This window comes from Oxyura jamaicensis (assembly GCF_011077185.1).
Source record: "Oxyura jamaicensis isolate SHBP4307 breed ruddy duck chromosome Z unlocalized genomic scaffold, BPBGC_Ojam_1.0 oxyZ_random_OJ72400, whole genome shotgun sequence".
Classification (NCBI taxonomy): Eukaryota; Metazoa; Chordata; class Aves; order Anseriformes; family Anatidae; genus Oxyura; species Oxyura jamaicensis.
In genome coordinates, this window is record NW_023305602.1 from 902,743 (window position 1) to 920,490 (window position 17,748).

Below are 17,748 nucleotides of genomic sequence, written 5' to 3' on the forward strand. Positions count from 1 at the left end.
CTTTGATGTGTCGTGAAACTCCACACAGTTCCATCAGGGAGTTTCCACATTTGCTCATGCAGCATGTCAAATCCTAAAACATTAGTATATGCAGCACCAACTAATACTTCTACCCTGGTTAATTTTTGTTCCTCTGGTAGCCAGAGTGAAATTTTTGCAGTGGGGCATTGTTTTTCCACACCATCAATTCCCGTGAATTTAACCCTGTGTCAGCCAGGTGTTATACCCATGGTTTGTGCTGCCTCATCTGTAATTACTGACATTTGGGCCCTGGTGTCAATAAGAAAATTTACCAATATTTTTCGGGGTCCATCAGGAATGGCAATGATAGGGTCAGAGTGTTCATTAGAGAGCCATTGAATTGCTAATACCCACTGAGCAGGGTGGAGAGGCTCAGCCCATCGACTGATCTTCGTGATGGTATCTTTCCTGATGATGGTCTTTCTTAAAATTCCCTCTCTCTTAGGCCAATTTATATTATTTTCTGTCTTTTAGGTGGAGCTTGAGTGACTGTAGTTAAGCATATCTTAGTTATGATTGGTGAAAAGTTTTCTCATCTTCATTTAAAGGAATAGGCTCCAAGAAATTCAGTGTGTGCTCAGTGATGGGTGGTCACACCTTGGAGGCAGGTAGCTTTTGGGATGGAGGTGTGTTTTGGTATTATAATGATATTATAACGAGCAAAAATACACTAGAGTACAGCATTTTGTCAAAAACATGACAGGTCGTCAGCTCAGGGTGGCTAATTTGCAGTTTCGGTGTGCACAAGAACAGTTGAGTCCCCCTCTTGTCACAGAGCCTAGCTGCGATGTCTCCACTCCGCTCTATGCTCCATACTGGTCCTTAGAGTCAGCACACCAGCTTCCCCTAGTACAGTAACATCTAAGGTTGGAAGCCTAGTGAATGCTCAGGTAATGCAGCTACGCCCTACTCTGAAAGGCTCTTCAATGCTGTACATTTTCTTTAAAATGTGAATATTAGTTTTATTTTCCTAGTTACTTTAGGCAAGTACTCCACACAGGAGGGGGCCGACCCAAGCCTGGTAAAAGCCTCTATAAAGTTAGGGCCAGGAGGAATTTCAGAAGCCGAACGTGTATGTTACACCCTCCAGAACAACCACAGCTCTGCAGATAAGTTGAGACGCAGTTATATAGGGGAAGAGGGTGGGGGAGCCCTTATGCCAAGATAGCTTCTTCAATTCGTGGAACAGGTTTAAATCCTACCCCCCCCCAAAAAAAAACATACACTGAGGATGTTGATTTAAGTCCAGTCATCGCCTACAAGCCTGCTGTCTCCTCGCTGGTGCTGCAGGGTTGAAGTGATGATTTGGAGCATGCAGGGAGAGTTTGCTAGAGGAGCATGAGTCACTACACAGGAACTGTGTGGTCTTCTGTGCATTTACCTGCCAGGACAACAGGAAACCTGTCAGGTAGGAGAGCAGCAGGATCATCCGAGGTGTAATCCATGCCCCTGATTTCCTCTTCAAACACCCCAGCTTCAGATCAAGTCATTTGAAGTTTTATTTTCTTTTCTCTCTGGGTGTCTGGTTAAGACCTTCTCTATAGGGTTAGCTACAGGTAACAGGCTTGGGCAGCAGAGGTAGCAAGGCTTTAACGTGCATTAGCCGTTCAGACTTTGCTCCGGCGAGGTTGCAGGATTAACACACGCTAACTCCCATCCCTGAGCCGTGCTGTGGAGCAGGGTAAAGGCAGCACTGCCAGGGGAGTTGCTCCGTCTCTGCCAGGCTGGTTCCTCCTCATTGGGTGTGGTGGGATGGCTGTGAGGGTGCACCCCAGTGCACTCACCTGGAGCAATCTTGCAGCTCTGACAAGGGAGAAGGAAACTTCACACGATAGTGTGAAGTGAACAGATAGAGGCAGGGCAGGGCGGCCTGCTTGCTGCATTGAATGCCCCCTCCTGCATTGCACAGCGTGGTCTTGGCTGAGGGCTACAGCTGTCCCCCATGTCACCTCTGCTAGGGCCAGGAGACCCCCTTTGCTGGGTGCCACATGGATAGGGAGAAAAGGACACCTCCTGCCTGGAAGTGCTTGGATGCTGAGCAGGAGATGAGAGACAGCAGATGGATACTGACAGACAGGGGAAGTGTGAGATGCCGAGACGTCACTCAGTGACATGGCTGGCAGCTATCTCAGCCAGCCTAGCAGCCCCACTGCTCCAGGTGCCTGGGCAAGTGCCAGCGGCGAGGAAGGGCTTGGGGGCAGCTTTGGGTCTTGGCTAATTAACCTGGCAAAGGTGACAGACAGGTCCTTTAGTGCCCTTCCAGCTCTTCTTCACCCCAGCCTGAGTGCTCTCCCTCATTTGAGATGAGCAAACCCACAGCAGGCAGAGGGGTAAAACTCAACTTTTTATCCACTGAGGATTTTCCTGTTTCAACAGCCAGAAGGTCCATTTTAGGCACTGGCGCAAAGTCCCTACCCCAGCAAGCCTTGAAGACCCCCACACTGCCACTGGGTAGAAATAACCAACAGGGAAGGCACTTGCAGAGCAACTGCTGATTGTGGCAAGTAAAACCACCTGTAACCTGGTCCTATTGCCATGCTGCAACAAAGTTGGAAAGGATCTGGCATCCCCAGTGACAGCACTCGGTGTGTCAGCCTTATTTTAACCCAGTTGATGCTGTTAATTAGGGGATGCATAGGCACTGAGGAGCATTAGCATGCAGCAGCTGCGTAAGGATTGAATCCTTCCGAGTGAAATTACTAGCGTGAAACAGCCTTGGTATATGTTATGAAGAATTATTATTTATAGACAGCCTTAGCTGGGAATTTCTATACAGAGGCACATTTGCATTTCTGGAAAAGAACTTTTTAATTTATTTTTTTTTTCCCTAAATAGAAATAACTTGTTGATATACAGCACGTAATATGAAAGGGTGATTATCACCACATTTACAGATATTTGAGCAAAGTGCGCATAATAGATGTATTTTTACATTGTAGTGATTACATTATCTAGAAAAAAAAAAAACAAAAAAAAAACAGAGACATGCACACGAATACATTAAAAATTTAGGGCTCTATCCTGTACCATTTAAATCAATTAGAGTTTGTCACTGATTTTAATGGAAGCTAGATAGGGGCTTATATGCCGATCTAATGCAGCTGCTAAGGAATAAATATCGACACAAATGGGTCAATATTTTGATGTCTTTTAAGTGCTAAAACTGTACTTTGCGATACCTATTACAATTTTTTGCATGTTCATTGCAACTGCAGTGCACCCATGCTGCTGCTGAGGAAAAGGCTGTGACGGGTGTCAGCATTCACAGCATAGCAGTTACACCTTCAGGTCACAACCAACAGTAGTCCCCTCTGTGCAAGGTGCTGCACGTGCATGCATGGGGTGAAAAAGATCTGAGGAGGTGACCGAGGACATGGGGCACACCAGTGCCAGAGATGGCAGTGCCAGGGAGAAACCAGGGCTACAGCTGTGCAAGCAGCTGCTGAAGTCTGGCTTTGGAGGTTTGGTTGGTTTGGGTTTTGCTTTGTTTGTTTTTTCCCAACGGACAAAAAAAAGTCAGGTTAGGCTAAAAAATGAATTTTATTTTCTAGATAAAAAACAATAATAGTGTAAGGTATTTTGCTTTTGAGTACTTTCATGATCTTGCATCTATACTCTTAGAAAATAACAAAACCAAGTACTGGCTATTTTAAAAAAGGAAAATATTCCCACAGATAAACCTTTTTAATTTTATTTTTAGATAATCAATGTTTTGGCTTTTTCTTTTTTTTTTTTTCCTCCTTAAAACAACTTGCCAAATTTCCTCCAATTCTGTGAACAGCTTTCCTTCCTGCTAAGCTGTTTTTCCCCTACAAATATCAGCTGACAAAAAAGCCGTGCAAGTCTAGTCATCAACCTACTTTCAGTCCCCCCAAATGAAGCAAAATGTAGACAAAACAGAAAAGAAATTAGGAAAGATCCAGAGAGGCCAGAACAAAAGGCAAAAAAAAAAAAAAAAAAAAAAAAAGGAAGAGAGGGAGTTCTCTTAAAGCTGCAGCCTGGGATATTACTCCACAAAGCACAAGAACCACTAGAAACAGCCACCTCCATATGAACAGAGGGAGTGCTGTGCTCTGCCTCCATCTAATACTTGAGATTTATAAGTGCTTCAGCTCCCCAGAGGCACTCAGGCATATTGCTATATATAGGACTGTTCCAAGATTACAGAATCCCTTCCCTTGATGGTGGCATTATCAGACCTACAGGGATTTTTTTCTTCCCCCCCCAAACCAACTCACTCCAAGCTGTTTCCCTTTGTTCGCTCTTCCACCAGTGTTAATCATTGCATGGAAACAGGTTCAATGTCCAGCTCAAAAGCAATCCTTGGCAAATACAGATAAACATCTCTTCCCGAGAAGCGACAATATTTGTGTGACACGTAATGCTGACAGCAGATTTGTTTTCTAAAAGAGTTAGCTGGAAAATCGGTTGCATCAGATGCCTCACATCGAGCTGTGCCTCCGGTGGGGCTGGGCTGTATGTGAGAAGATGCATAGAGAACAGTGAGAACAGGGCAAGTGTACCCAATACTTCCCTCAAACATTCTGCAAGCCTCTCACCATTTTCAACCCAAGTTTATATACCCTCTGTATAAGGAAAAAGAACTATCACAACTCTTTCCAGAGGTACTGTTTCTCTGAACCAGATCAAATTCCCACAATAAAAGCTGAATCCATGTAAAATTCACCCCCGTTTAGCATTTCACTCTAAGATTCAGGCTGAGCCAGATTATATTTAAAGTCCATCCAACCTTTTAGACGAGTCTGGAATTTGAGAGAAACAGGGCAGACTTTTGCTTTTGCAACATTATCCTGTGGCTGGAACACTGGTGGGTCTTTCTCTTGGAACCAGCTATCAGTGCTCAACACAAAACTTGAGCAAGTGTGACTGGAGAGAACAGGAGACTTTTGTTCATATCTTTAGAGTGCCTCTACAAAGTTTTCCGAATGAAAGGCTACAGTTTTAAAAGTAGTGACCAAACTAACCAGCACTGCTGTAACAAGGTCATTACACCATCAAGCATCCTACGAGCAAAAGTCCATTTCTATTATTACCTTCCACACACTGCTTTTTTAAAAGTTTAATTCCCACTTTGTGCCTGTGAGCAATGCAATAACGTCCTCTTGCTATTTGTGTTTTCTGGCCCAGGCCAACATCAAAGGCAGCCATATGAAATTAAGGAGTGCTTTGGATTTATATTCAAACCACTCTGTATTCCAAGCCTGAGCCCCTGGCTCCCCTCGTCCCAGGTAGATATTTGCATCCCTTAGATGATCTTGCTTATTCTATGTGTCAGAGTATAATTATCTGAATATTAATTATGGTTTTAGTGAAGTTCATCGGTTGAGTGCAGGAACTGAGAATTCTTCCTTCAGTCACAGCCACCTGCTTAGATTTCTGTGTTTAGCTGCTTCACTGAGTTTAAATCAGTTTCTGTAAGTGAAAGTCCATTGCTTTGAGCAGATGTTAATGCTCAGAAATAGTGTAGTCTGCCATTAGCATATGTAGCATAATGCTAATAAATAGAGGCATGTACCACCCTTGAAGGTGATTCTGATTTTGATGGAAGACCCCACCCCCCTACAATTTCCCCCCCCCCCCCCCCCCAATTTCTGCCAGCCCCTTTGCCCCTTTCCTTAGGGAAGCCTCTGGCTGATACAGCTATTATAAGTGAGGAACCTTCCTCCCACCCCCTGGAAAGACCTTAACATATTGGAAGTCAGTAATGCACCCTATATGAGGACTGCATTACACAACAGCAGCCATCAGACAGCTGAAGCTGGTGTGACTGTTACAACAGTGGTTTTCTACTTGATCTTCCTTGTTAATTTTTCCCCTCCCTAAGGATTTGGAATAATCCATCTGTAAAACATGACAACCATTTAGGTCCCTCTAAGGGACCCAGCTGCTTTCAAGCAAAACTGTAATCAAATTGATTTTGGATGTCTTGGGTGTTGGGAGGGGGAGTTCAGTTGCCTCCCCGCTCTTCCAGCTCCCTGCTCAATGCAGTGCTTTGAGCTCCAACATAAAGCAGTCCCCAGAAGAAAAGTTGCTGTTGCACTATGGCCAGTTTAGTCAAGAACAGGAGGGCTGTAAATCTGAAAAAGCCAGGTCATGAACATGTTTTGTCTCAAAAGCAGATCCATGCTCCTAACCCTGGCAGCTGCAGGTAACCATGTTACCTGCACATGTCATGTGGCACATGTCATGTAAGGGCTCAGATTAGAAATTAATTGTTCTTGCTAATATTGAGGAAGCTCATTGCAGTGACCATTGTCTTCATAAATCCCAACATATACCAGTAGCAAAGAATGCTGAAGTCATTGCAGTGATACCAGCAGAAAACTGGAGCGTGATAAGAATCAGCTTTACAGGCTTTGCATTTCCATGAGTCTTATTCCTATTTCATAGGGAGGAAAACATAATCTGCAGTCAAAAAAAGAGAATAGCTGGATCAGAACCCCCCAACTGATTTATACTCATAATTCCCTTCTGATATAGCAGCAGCAGATGTGAAAAACAAACTCTACCAAAAATTCTGTTCCCCCATCAGCATGTGAAGGGGGAGATTTTCCTAAAACCAAGAAACTGTCAGATTTCATTGGACAGTGATTATTTTTAAGTGGTTTGAGCTCCCCATTTCTATCATTTCAGGTAGCACTGTGTCCCATTTTCCACAGAGGAAGGTACTGAAAAGGAGAAAGTTTTTGCACAGAAATATGGGTACAAGTGTGAGTTCCCAACTCAGCAATTACAGTTTACAGCACACCTTGTCTGCTAATTAAACAAGGCTTTTGTAAAAAAAGAAAAAAAGAAAAAAAAATAAAATAAAACAACAAAACAATAAGAAAAAGCAAGGCAGTGACAGTTCATCTTCTTAGCTAATTCTGGCTGCTGGAGCCACTCTCTTCTTCATAGATTTTTACAGATACTTAGAGCCTGAAAAAAAAATAATCCACAAAGTAGATGCTGAAGTATCCAGGACTCTACCACACAGATTAGAAGGGGGAAGCAAATGGAATCTTGTGAAATTAGCTCCTTACTTCACTGACCAGTTGATCATTTCCCTCAACAGCCTGCACCTCCTGGACAAGGGATTTATCACCAAGACACCATGTGGGTCTCTGAACAGGAATACCCAATATCTGTGGGTCTCAGAGCAAAAAAGCAGAATTGCTCCCTCTGCTCCAATCATTAAAAAAAACAAACAAACACAAAACAAAAAAAAAAAAAAAACAAAAAAAAAAACAGCCCATTCAACAATTTAAAATGTATTGATCTGCAACTGCAACCAAGGGAGAAAGCCAGAAACAGGGAAGAATAAAGGTAAGCCCAAAAAGTGCTGCTGTTCTAGAGCAACATAAAACAACTTGAAGCTGGAGGGCAGAGAAGGGACAAGGAAGCAGAGCAGCAAGTGAAAAGGAGAAGAGAGAGAGGAAGAGTGAATTAGAGACAGAGCAAACAAGATTAAGTTTCATCTGACTTATTGGATGTACACTAGGAAAGCAAAAGGCAGGGAGAGGAAGGGCAGAGGGAGAGAACATGAACTGAAGCAAGTTCTGTCCTGAGGCTCCATGCAATGGTTTTGTCAGAGACTCTCTGAGGCTGGTGCCACTTCATATGATGCGTAGCTTTAATGAAAGAAGGGGGGGGGAGAGGAGCAAAGGAAAAAAAAGAGCAGCTGAGACTCTATCTCTTCCTCAGTCTCAGTTTGCAGAGACCTATTAGTCATAATTCTTGCAGGGCAAATAACAAGTGTTCCCCATCCAAATGTAAGCACATTGGCACTTAATCCTATTTTATAAAGGTTATAGTTTTACATAAATCACTTGTTCTAAATGCGCTTTAGTCATCCTCCTCCTGTTAAATTTTGCTTTAAGCCTAACTAGGCAAGGATTTTTCCCACTGGCCCTCTGGACATGACGCCACCAAGATTGAACTATGCTCTCCATTTTTAATATCCCTGGAGGGATTCGTCTATAATGATGTCAGGGGCTAAGCATATTCCCTTGCCAGGTGGGCAAATTAAATCCATCCTTCCCGTCTCACTCAAGTCCCACGGAGTGAAAAACAAGTTGTTCAGAGAGCAGAGAAAACTGGTGATGCCTCACTTCTGAAGTCTCGCTCTCCATGCAGATTCCCCAATGTCTACTAAAGGGTGAGCTTAGTAGCCTTTTCTTCAGTTATTTCACTATCAGTCATTCCTTTAATGAAGTTTTTAATAGTCTGAGACCTCTCCTCTCTGTCATGTTGTGCTGAATTTGCCAGGGACTTTCAGGGTTATACAGGAAGGACAGACTGACAGACAGTACCACCCCTAGATAGACAGACAGCACAGTTGATTGAAAAAGTCATTTTGTTAAGAAATCAGCTTTCAAGTTACTTACTGGCCTAACTGCTGCAAGGCTTCTTTTGCCTGTTTTCATGCAGACAAATCCCTGATGAGGAAGGCATGCACTAGCTCCTGTATATTTTCTTAACAAGTTCAGTGCTTGTTCCCAGCAGGGTTTGTGAGGACTTGAATCATCAGGCACCCAAAGAACTTCAAGAGGCTGGAACGAGAGAGAGAGAGAGAAGTTCTATGCAAAAAAGTTCTTTCCAGAAAGGAAGAATGGGGCTTTTAGAAGAATAGGGTCTTCCATTGGAAAGTTAGACCTATTGGATGGTAACTTTTTATGTTTTTTATGATTGCTAAAGTACACATGAGCTTTGAAATTCAGTTTTAATAGAAACAAACAAAATATCAAAAGAGCTTGTTTTCTTTATTAGAAGTTAAACTTTAATTTAATCTTTCTTGCCTTTCTTGCTTTGTCTGTTTCTACTTGTATTTCATTGAAGTTTTTTTTAAAAAAAATTCACCCCCTGCCCTTTATTTTGTTAGAAAAAATAGAAATTACAGTAAATTCCTACAGAGAACACTTAAGTAATCTTCCCAAAGCTTTCTCATTAATACAATATGTTAAAACCTGATCTTGAGAAGACTTGGATGTGTGGGCTTAGGAGCTCTTCAGGATGGGATCTATCTGTTAAGAAGCACTTGTATGGGACAATGAGGTCTGTGTATTAGGGCCTAGAACTGTTGATTTAAACACAGGTAATAAGATGAGGTTATTCCCATATGTAAGCCTATATATAGGACTACATTTCCAGGCTTCTACTCTTACCTATGCAACTGTTTTACTCCTTAATCCGAATGCCTCATTCCTGCACAGTTCTGGGGCACTGTTTACTCCCTCTAGGATGTTATTAAGCCTCACTGGCAAGGAACAGAGCATTAGTCTTTGATGGGTAGGTAGATTAAATATGCACACATAATAATAAATATTTATTTAGGTACCTGAGCTATTCTGATTAATGGCTGCATTTTTCTTTTAAATGATCTGAGTACTTTTAAAATGGCAATTAATTAGTATTCATAGTGTGACTATTTAATTTATTTCACTCTTATGCTGCTAGTGCAGTCAGAGAAGCTGGAAACTCCATGTTTTTACATTTCTTTCAGGTTGCTAAATATTAGTTTGCTACTGTCTTTTGTGTGCCTGGGGATGCACAAACCAGCATGTCTCTGCTCTATTTCCTAGGACTTATTTACCAGCAGCAGAACTACCATCCAGGGAAATAGGAATCTGACCCTGCAAGCACTTCATGAAGTTTTTTAACTTTAAATACACAAATAAACTTGGTGTGGTCAGCAGTGGCACAAGGATTACATGCATAAGTTTCCAGGACTGGGACCTATAGGTCTCTCTAGTGACCTGCTTAGCTTGCAGTAATAACAGGGCAGCTCTCAATAGACTATGCAGAGAGATACTTAATGCCAGAGTTTGGCTTTGTAGGCCATATGTGAACAGTGGTAATGTGATTTATTTTTTCTCTGAATTGTTGAAGTGCAGGAAAAACAGACAAATCCTTTTTGAAAAAGGAGACAACCCCTCTGGATCAGTTGTGTTAGATGTCCACTGCAGAAGCTATGTGCAAAGAGGTTAGAGAGATCCATGTCTCCTTGTGCCAGCTGTGATGGCTGCAGGCATCCGTCTCTTGGAATGTCTCTGCAGGAAGCTCATCTTGACGGTTGAGCCTGGAAAGCATCTCCAGTGTCATTATCCTTGCAGAAATGTATTGGGTTTAAAACCCATTATTGTTACTGCATTGCATGGGGAACTGGAAACCAGACTAGTTTGCTGTTGGTCACATAAGCGCTTTGAGCTCTCCCTTGGCTTGAGGAATGCAATTTGTATTGCTTTTGGGTTTGTGAGACCAATATGGTAGGAAGTAAAAACTTTGGAGAACTCACTCCTGATTCCAAATCTGGGTGAGATAGCTTTAGAGACACAGGGTTCCTTAGCCGATTTGATTAGAAGCTGATAGCAACCAGAGGAAAGCTTTTGTCTACTTGTAAAGATATTAAAAATTAAGCAGGAGCTCATACCTTGACTGCATCAGATGGAGTTTGAGGCTATCAACTCAGACTGGCTTGATGGGAGAGGCCCTAATGAAGGAGTGGGTGAGACAATTAGTGCCAAGGGATAAATCCTGCATGGACAGATCCCTTGTTCTCTTATCCCCTGCACTCCCCTCAGTCAATATCTCAGAGTCGAAGCAAATGGGGAAAAACACGATTCGTTTCAGAGCCACCAGAAATACAAATGATATTCCATCATGGGTTCTAGGCCAGCACACTAATTTATCGAGTGCTATCACAGTGCTATTGGAAGTGGCCCAGTGTGCTAACTTGGAAATAGATCATAAAAAAATGTAAGTGATCTGTTATCGCCAGGTTAATGTGCTTTACTATGCAACTCCGCCAGCTTGACAGAAACACCATTACATAATAATAATGATGCTCCACAAACAGAAGCTGGAGGAGGGGGAGAGGAAATGAGACCTCAAACTCTGGGATAGCACAGAAATTCCTCCGCAAAAAGTGTTGAGCTTTCTGTTCATTTAAAAAATTAAAAAAAAAGAAACTGAAGCAAGTCAAGTCTCGAAAAGCAAAGATGTTAAGGAATCATTAGTTCAAAGTAATGAATGCTTTTTTTTCCAGTTCATCTGCCTGATTAGGAGTGTTGATAACCATGAAATTCACCAGATACTCGCTATTGTTTCATTTCTCAAGAGCTGACAGGGCTGTTTGGTTCTGGATGCACTTTGCTGATAATGTGGATGAATCAAAAAACAGTCTTCCTGCCTGGCACATGGGCTCCTGCAAGCTTGAAACTGATGTAGACAGGCAGGAGGAGGCCCAGGCTGCATGCAGTGCCTGGGACAGGAATGCAGGGGGAACAAAGCAGTGAGTGCAAGAGGCAGGCAGGGTGTTGTTTGCTGATATGGTGTCACAAATGGGGAGAGGGACACAAATAGAGTTAGGGGAGTGTGGTAGTGATGGTGTGCATGTGAGCTAAGGGCAAGGGATTGTGCACAGGTGGTGCCTTTGGTGACTGAGAACAGAGCTCTGACACATGAAGAGGAATAAGTGTGTGATGGCAAATGCATTGCCACATCCCCTGTGGAGGTGGGGGATGGGGAGTGATGGGGGTGATGATCATGTGAGAGGTGGTACAACCATGGTGCCAGGGGAAGGGAGCATTTGAAACTCATTGCATGAGCAGAAGCCAGGAGAAAGTTCTGCCTTTACAATTATTCTCCTTTATTAGGTCCTGAATGCAGGGTGGAGACTGCAGTCCCTCATAAGCTGCATTGCTTTACCTGTATTTGTTTTGCATCCTCTGGGTGTGACATGTTTGTCTCTGGCACTGTGAAAAGCTCTTGCAGTTGGTATGCTTGCCTGGATATTTTTAGCAGGTGCTTTGCATTATAAATCCTGCTGGCTTTAACACTGCTGGGTGGACTTGGTATAATTTACCTTTGGTTTAACAAGAAATAGGAGCTGACTCAGGGATTAAGGTGTGTGTTGAGGTTTAACCCGTCTGGCAGCTAAACACCAGCCGTTCGCTCACCCTCCCCCCTCCCTCTCTGGGATGGGGGAGAGAAAGGGGAAAGTGAAGCCTGAGAGTTGAGATAAAGACAGTTTATTAAGATAGAAAATAATAATAATAATATGTACAAACAAGTGATGCACACTGCAATTGCTCACCACCTGCTGACCGATGTCCAGCCCAACCCCGAGCAGCTGGCCCCCCACCCCGGCTAGCCACCCCTATATATTGTTTAGCATGACGTCAGATGGTATGGAATACCCCTTTGGCCAGTTTGGGTCAGCTGTCCTGGGTCTGTCCCCTCCCAGCTTTTGCTGCACCCCCAGCCTGCCCACTGGCAGGACAGAGCGAGAAGCTGAAAAGTCCTTGGCTTAGTGTAAGTACTGCTCTGCAACAAGTAAAACATCAGCATGTTATCAGCACTCTTCTCATCCTAATCCAAAACATAGCACCCTACCAGCTACTAGGAGGAAAAATAACTCTGTCCTAACTGAAACCAGGACAGTGTGTCAAGTCAACACAAATAAAAAGTAAAGCAGGGGAGGATTAGTCAGAGATGAATTAATGTTAATTGTGAGAATGGTGCAGGGAAAGAGGAAAAACTTTCTTTACTCCTCTGCCCCTGAAGGCACAACTTGTATTTTGGGGTCAGCAATGGCAACACATCCTGTCGGGATGTGTCTCTGTAGTTTGCAGAGATTGCAGCCCTTCCTGCAGAGCTTGTTTATTGCCCAGGTTTTTGAGCTGCATCTCTTAGCACAGGAAGTTCCTGCTTTGGTTCCTAGATGGCAGGCAAGGTGGCAGCCCTCCACTGCATCTCATGGTGCACAGCTGCTGTGCAGTGTGGACGTGAGCAGATGCTGGCTGCTGACAGGATACATTGGGAGAGGTTTTATTTGACATGGATTTCCTACTTGAGCAGCAGGGATTGCCCTTACAGCCTCCAAATAACTTAGCCATGCTCAGAAATAATTTTAGTACTTCAAACTTCTTCATGCAAATCTGTGCTGGGAGGGAGGATGCTGTTGAACAAACATAGATCCTCTTGAAATATAGGTTGCTTTAGTGAGAGGGAAGTATTGATGGCTGCAAGGCAATAGTGATGCGGTAGCACTGAAATCTACATGGGGGGGGAGGGGATGGTCTTCCCTGGCCACTTTTTTTTTTTTTTTTTTTTTTTAAGTAAAAGACCCTGAGGATTTCAACACATGAACAAATTGTAAACCTTCTCTTTCCTCTTTCCTGATGGTGAAATGGGTTATTATGTTTAAACTGTTGGGGTTCATGCTCTTGCTATACAGTAAAGGCTCAGTGCTTTATATTTCAATGAGCATAGGGTAAAGCTACCTTGTGGTGTTATCTCCTGTTTAGCATAGAATCTGTATGTGTATGTGGGTAGTTGGAGGAAAGCCACTATTAGACCCTTTAGGCTTTCATGTTGCTCTGTTTATATCCCCTATTTCCTGGCTAGTGTCAGGCTTTGGACAGAAGATAACAGAAGTAAAGATGGCTCGGTGTGTTTTATCCTCTTTGCTCCTGTTCTACCTGTGCCCTGCCCTTGTCAGGAGTAAACAGCTATAACAGACCTTGAAACAATAAATTTCATAGCCTCAGGTTGGTTTCTTATGAATTATTGTCCTCATTGAAAATCTCTATTTCCCTTCAATTCTTTTTCTACTGACAAGAAGATGTGAGGATTAATTTAGAAGGAGATAATGAGTGGTTGTATGTGCACATGGACATGTACATGTTCTCTTAAGATAGTGTAAAAATTGTGATTAGCTGTTTAGATTAATTATGCCTCAAATTTCTAATCAAAATTAGATGTTTGCAGTGCTAGTCACAGCATTTCCCGCAAAATCCAAAAACACTGCTCCTGCCACTGTCAACTGGTAGAAACCTCTGATAAATAGAGCAGGGTGATGGGGTGAGTGCTGCAAAATGCATTAAAGTCAGCACAGGACAATTGGGCTGGATGTTTTATCTCTTTGTTGTGAATGTTGTGTTGTAGACCAGGAGTGGTGTTGCTTCATGCTGTTTGTGTGGAGTCCTAGCAAACACCAGGGTGGAGATGAAGAAAGATGTAGTTGCAAGACTTTTAAGCTGTATTCTGTGAATACCAAGGCATGAGCTGCTGTGCACCAGTTCATGATGGAGCAGGTATCTGCAGTTTGGACTTGTGTGACTATGGTGCTGGGCCAGGTAGGTCCTATGCCATAGTCAAAACAATCTGAAATACTGTTTTCATGAAGGCTGTGCTTCTAAATTCTGTACACCATGTATCTTAGTGGGGTGGCACTGCATGGGCCTGAGGTGCCCTCATAGGGTTAAGGAAAGCTGCCATCCTCTCTGTTAATTCATTTAATTCCTCACCTGGGTTAAATCCAGCCCTGCTGCTTGGAACCATCTCCTCTAGTAGTATACATGAGCCTCAGGGAAGGCATTGCTAAGATGCCTTCAGAGACCATTAAAAAAATATAATCATTTTCTGTAAGAAAAACAAAGAATAAGTGGAAACATTTGATTTCACTCTCTACCTTCCACCCCACGTTGCCAAAAAGAGAGAGAGGAGGAGGGATGATGCTGGTGCCAATGGAATAGGAAGCCCCTGTCATTGTGCTTGAAGGCTAAACCAATGAAAATCTCAGTCATACAAAATGCTTTATATCTGATCTTTCACTGTAAATGTCATAGAAAGAAAGGATCTCTCTGATATTTCAAGCAGCAGCAAAATCTGTGATGACATGTTGGTATCAAGATTTGCATATTTATTATAGATAAGCTGTCAAAAATGTATGTTGTCAATTTCACCTTATACTCAGAATTTAATGATGCAAATAAAGGACAGAAAATCTTTAACATTAATATGATTTTAGATTAAAACCTTAAGAACATGTCACTCAAGTTGATATAGTTTATAGAAAATTAATGTAATCCATTCTGTATGATCTATTGCAGGATCGGGGGGTTCAGGAGGTGGGATGGGGGGTGTAGGCAGAGGGCTGACTTCTTATTTTGCCATGCTCCCTTAGGTACATTAAGTTCCTTGAGTACATTAACTCTTGCTGACCTGGGACATGTTTGTCTTTCCTATAACTGTTTAGGCATTGTACAAACTCTAACTCAAAGGAGAGTTTCCTGTTTTGTTGATGGCCCTGGGTTGTGTCAGTGCTTGCATGACCAGATTATGTTTAAGCAACAAGACCTATTCTTGGAGAAATATTTTGCTTCTACTTCCTACTGTATAGCTGTAGAGGGGATGGGCATTACAGCTTCCAAGCATCTGAAGAGGAAGAACATTCAGGAGAGTAGCTGAGTAGTTGTAAGAACCTCCTCTGACTGGAGGTAGCTGCAGGATTGTGGCCTGTAAAAAAAGAAAATAGGGCTGGAGCTGAGATTTTTCGTAAATTCATCTGTTAATAAATTATGGAAAAGTCACTAGTGCTAGTGCTTGCAGGAAAGCTTTGCAAATACAGGGCTTGCCTCTTTCATCTTTTCCTGATCTTGCAGAAGGTCCATTCATTCAAAGCATCAGTAAAATGACCTTCTGCCCATGAAAAGGAGGTGTAACAGGTTGACTATGAAGACTGGATCAATGTGGTTGGTTACTGCTGGAGTTTATACACAAACATACTCTTATTTCTGAGAAAGACAGTCTGCACAGGTTCAGTAAATCAAAAAATAAAGGCAGGTAGGAATAAGGGAGGGTGGCTTAGAAAGGTGAGGGTGGCTTAGAAAAAAACAACAACTGTGGTGGTAGTGCTTTAAAAAACACCTTCCTTTCATCATAGCTTTTGATGGAGCTAGGTTTCCACAGATCTTGTGTTAGCAACATGGTTTGTCCAATATTAAGTTGGGGTGAAGGGGTGGTGTTGCATCTTGTTGCATTCACTTAGGTGTAAGTGAATTGATAGATGAGCATTCTGAGTGTTTCCTTCTTTCAAATAGCATCGAAGCTGTAGTAGTACAACCTCTGTGCCTTGGCAAAATGCTGAATTGGGAGATCTTCCCAACGTGCCTCTAGAGCAACTGTGAAAACAATAAATTTCACGCTGCCTTATTTTGACTGCTGTTTACCTTTTGTTTTTTCCTTTCCCCTCCCTGCCTCTTTTCTCCTGCTTTTTTGGCCACTTACTCATCTGTGTCACTCTCATCTATTTCCTGTAGGCCTCCTGCATAGTAGTATAAGCAACGAAATAAAGCACACGTGGAGGATTAGGTTTTCTTGCTTTCTGCATTTTCTCCTAGTTGTATCTGTTTATCTCTCTGTCTCCAATATCTGCTTTTATCTATTAGTATGTCTTCTTTCCCATGTTTTATCTGTTAATACCTCTTGTTCAGCTGAGGATAAACTCAGTAATAATTGCACTATAAAATGAAGAGTACACTACATGTCTCTTATTGCTCAAGGGTCTGTTAATTGGAATTTATAAAGTTCAATAAACAGTAATCCAATAAGACCTAAACTCTTATTTATCTTAGAGGTAATATCCAAGCTGCCAGCAGCAAGCTGGAAGTGGCTGAGCCGCAAGCCTTGGTCACACATGCAGAATGGATTTGTCTTTTTACCTCTGTAGCAGGTATGTGCAACTTTGAGTCTCCCAGCAGCCATGTCTCCTTGGTGGATCCTGATGGTGGGAGATGTTTTGCTCTGTTGGGGATGCTTTGAAGGAATGTGGTAATAAGTAACTTGTGTAAAGTAGGAGATGTTCATTTGTTGTTGTTGTTGTTGTTTTTTTTTTTTTTTCTTTTGTCTGGGCCTGGCTAGTAGATCTGTGTGGAGCTACTCGTTCCTGTGGCTGCAGGCATTTTTCCTCTTTTCTATTGGACGTTGTTAACTTAGAGAATTTAAAATGCTATTTTTCCCCAACCTCTGGATTCTGTCTTCTTGAATGTTACCTGTCTACTAGTAGTATCCGCTCCCCTCCTTCACTCATGCCTAAAGCATTGTTTATGAATAACGCTGGACATTACTGTCTGGTTTTCAAATCAGCCTGTGTTTTAGTGGAGGGTCAGAACATCAGGAAGTTGATTTTTTTTTTTCAGCATTGAGTTGTGAATTCTGCAGATACAAATAGTAGGTTCCCTGCAATCCACTATGGTTCCAGCCAGTGCTGGAATACAGAAGTCACTGATAAGGTACTGGCCCTAAAACTGTTGGGGAGCACAATGCAGATATGGGGTGAAATAGGGTTATGTTTCAGTGCCTCTTGTTGACTAACATGGGGCAAACAAGTGTTATGTAATACAATCCCTGTGGATGTTGTACCAAATATATCTTGGTGATAATGCAATTTAAATGGCAACGTATTGACTGGACAGGATAAACAGATAGCATGATACCTGATTATTGGATCAGTACATCAGTTTGGGAGCAAAAAGCAGTAGGAGTTGAAAGTGTTGTACAGGGGATGCTGGGAACTGTAGGCAAATCACAGGAGGTGTCTGGCTGAGTTGCTACAAGCCTTTTGAAGAGTAGTAAGGCTGCTGGCTGAAAAGCAAGGTAAAAAAAAACAATTTGCCAAACAACCTTTCCTGGAAGTTTTCTGTTTTTCCCTATAAGTTTGGTCTTTCAAGCTGAGTATATAGATAAACATGTCTAGAAAGCCCCTTTGAAAAAAGCATTTCAATATATCAAAGTATTTTCCCAGAAACATCAGAAACTTTTCCAGAATACAGCAGTGTCTTTACTCCTAATAAGTGGTTGCTGTAGGGCTGGTAGAGGATGCCTGGACTAGAGATAATGATTTAAAGAACGAAGTCAAAATTTCTTCTTAGTGACGAAGTATTC

At 42.4% G+C, this 17,748-nt stretch overlaps 1 protein-coding gene and 1 long non-coding RNA gene across 2 annotated transcripts in view; both read right to left on the minus strand.

The window, feature by feature from the left end:
• Positions 1-17,748, minus strand: part of LOC118158714 (CUGBP Elav-like family member 4) — a 926,766-nt gene that overhangs the window by 882,688 nt on the left and 26,330 nt on the right. The gene's annotated exons all lie outside the window — the stretch shown is intronic.
• LOC118158717 overlaps positions 3,253-17,748 on the minus strand; it is a 21,809-nt gene continuing 7,313 nt past the window's right edge. Inside the window, exons 2-3 of the long non-coding RNA XR_004746882.1 lie at positions 4,827-4,832; positions 3,253-3,264 (exon numbers count right to left, since the gene is read on the minus strand). This is a non-coding gene — a long non-coding RNA (uncharacterized LOC118158717). The remainder of the gene's footprint in view (positions 3,265-4,826; positions 4,833-17,748) is intronic.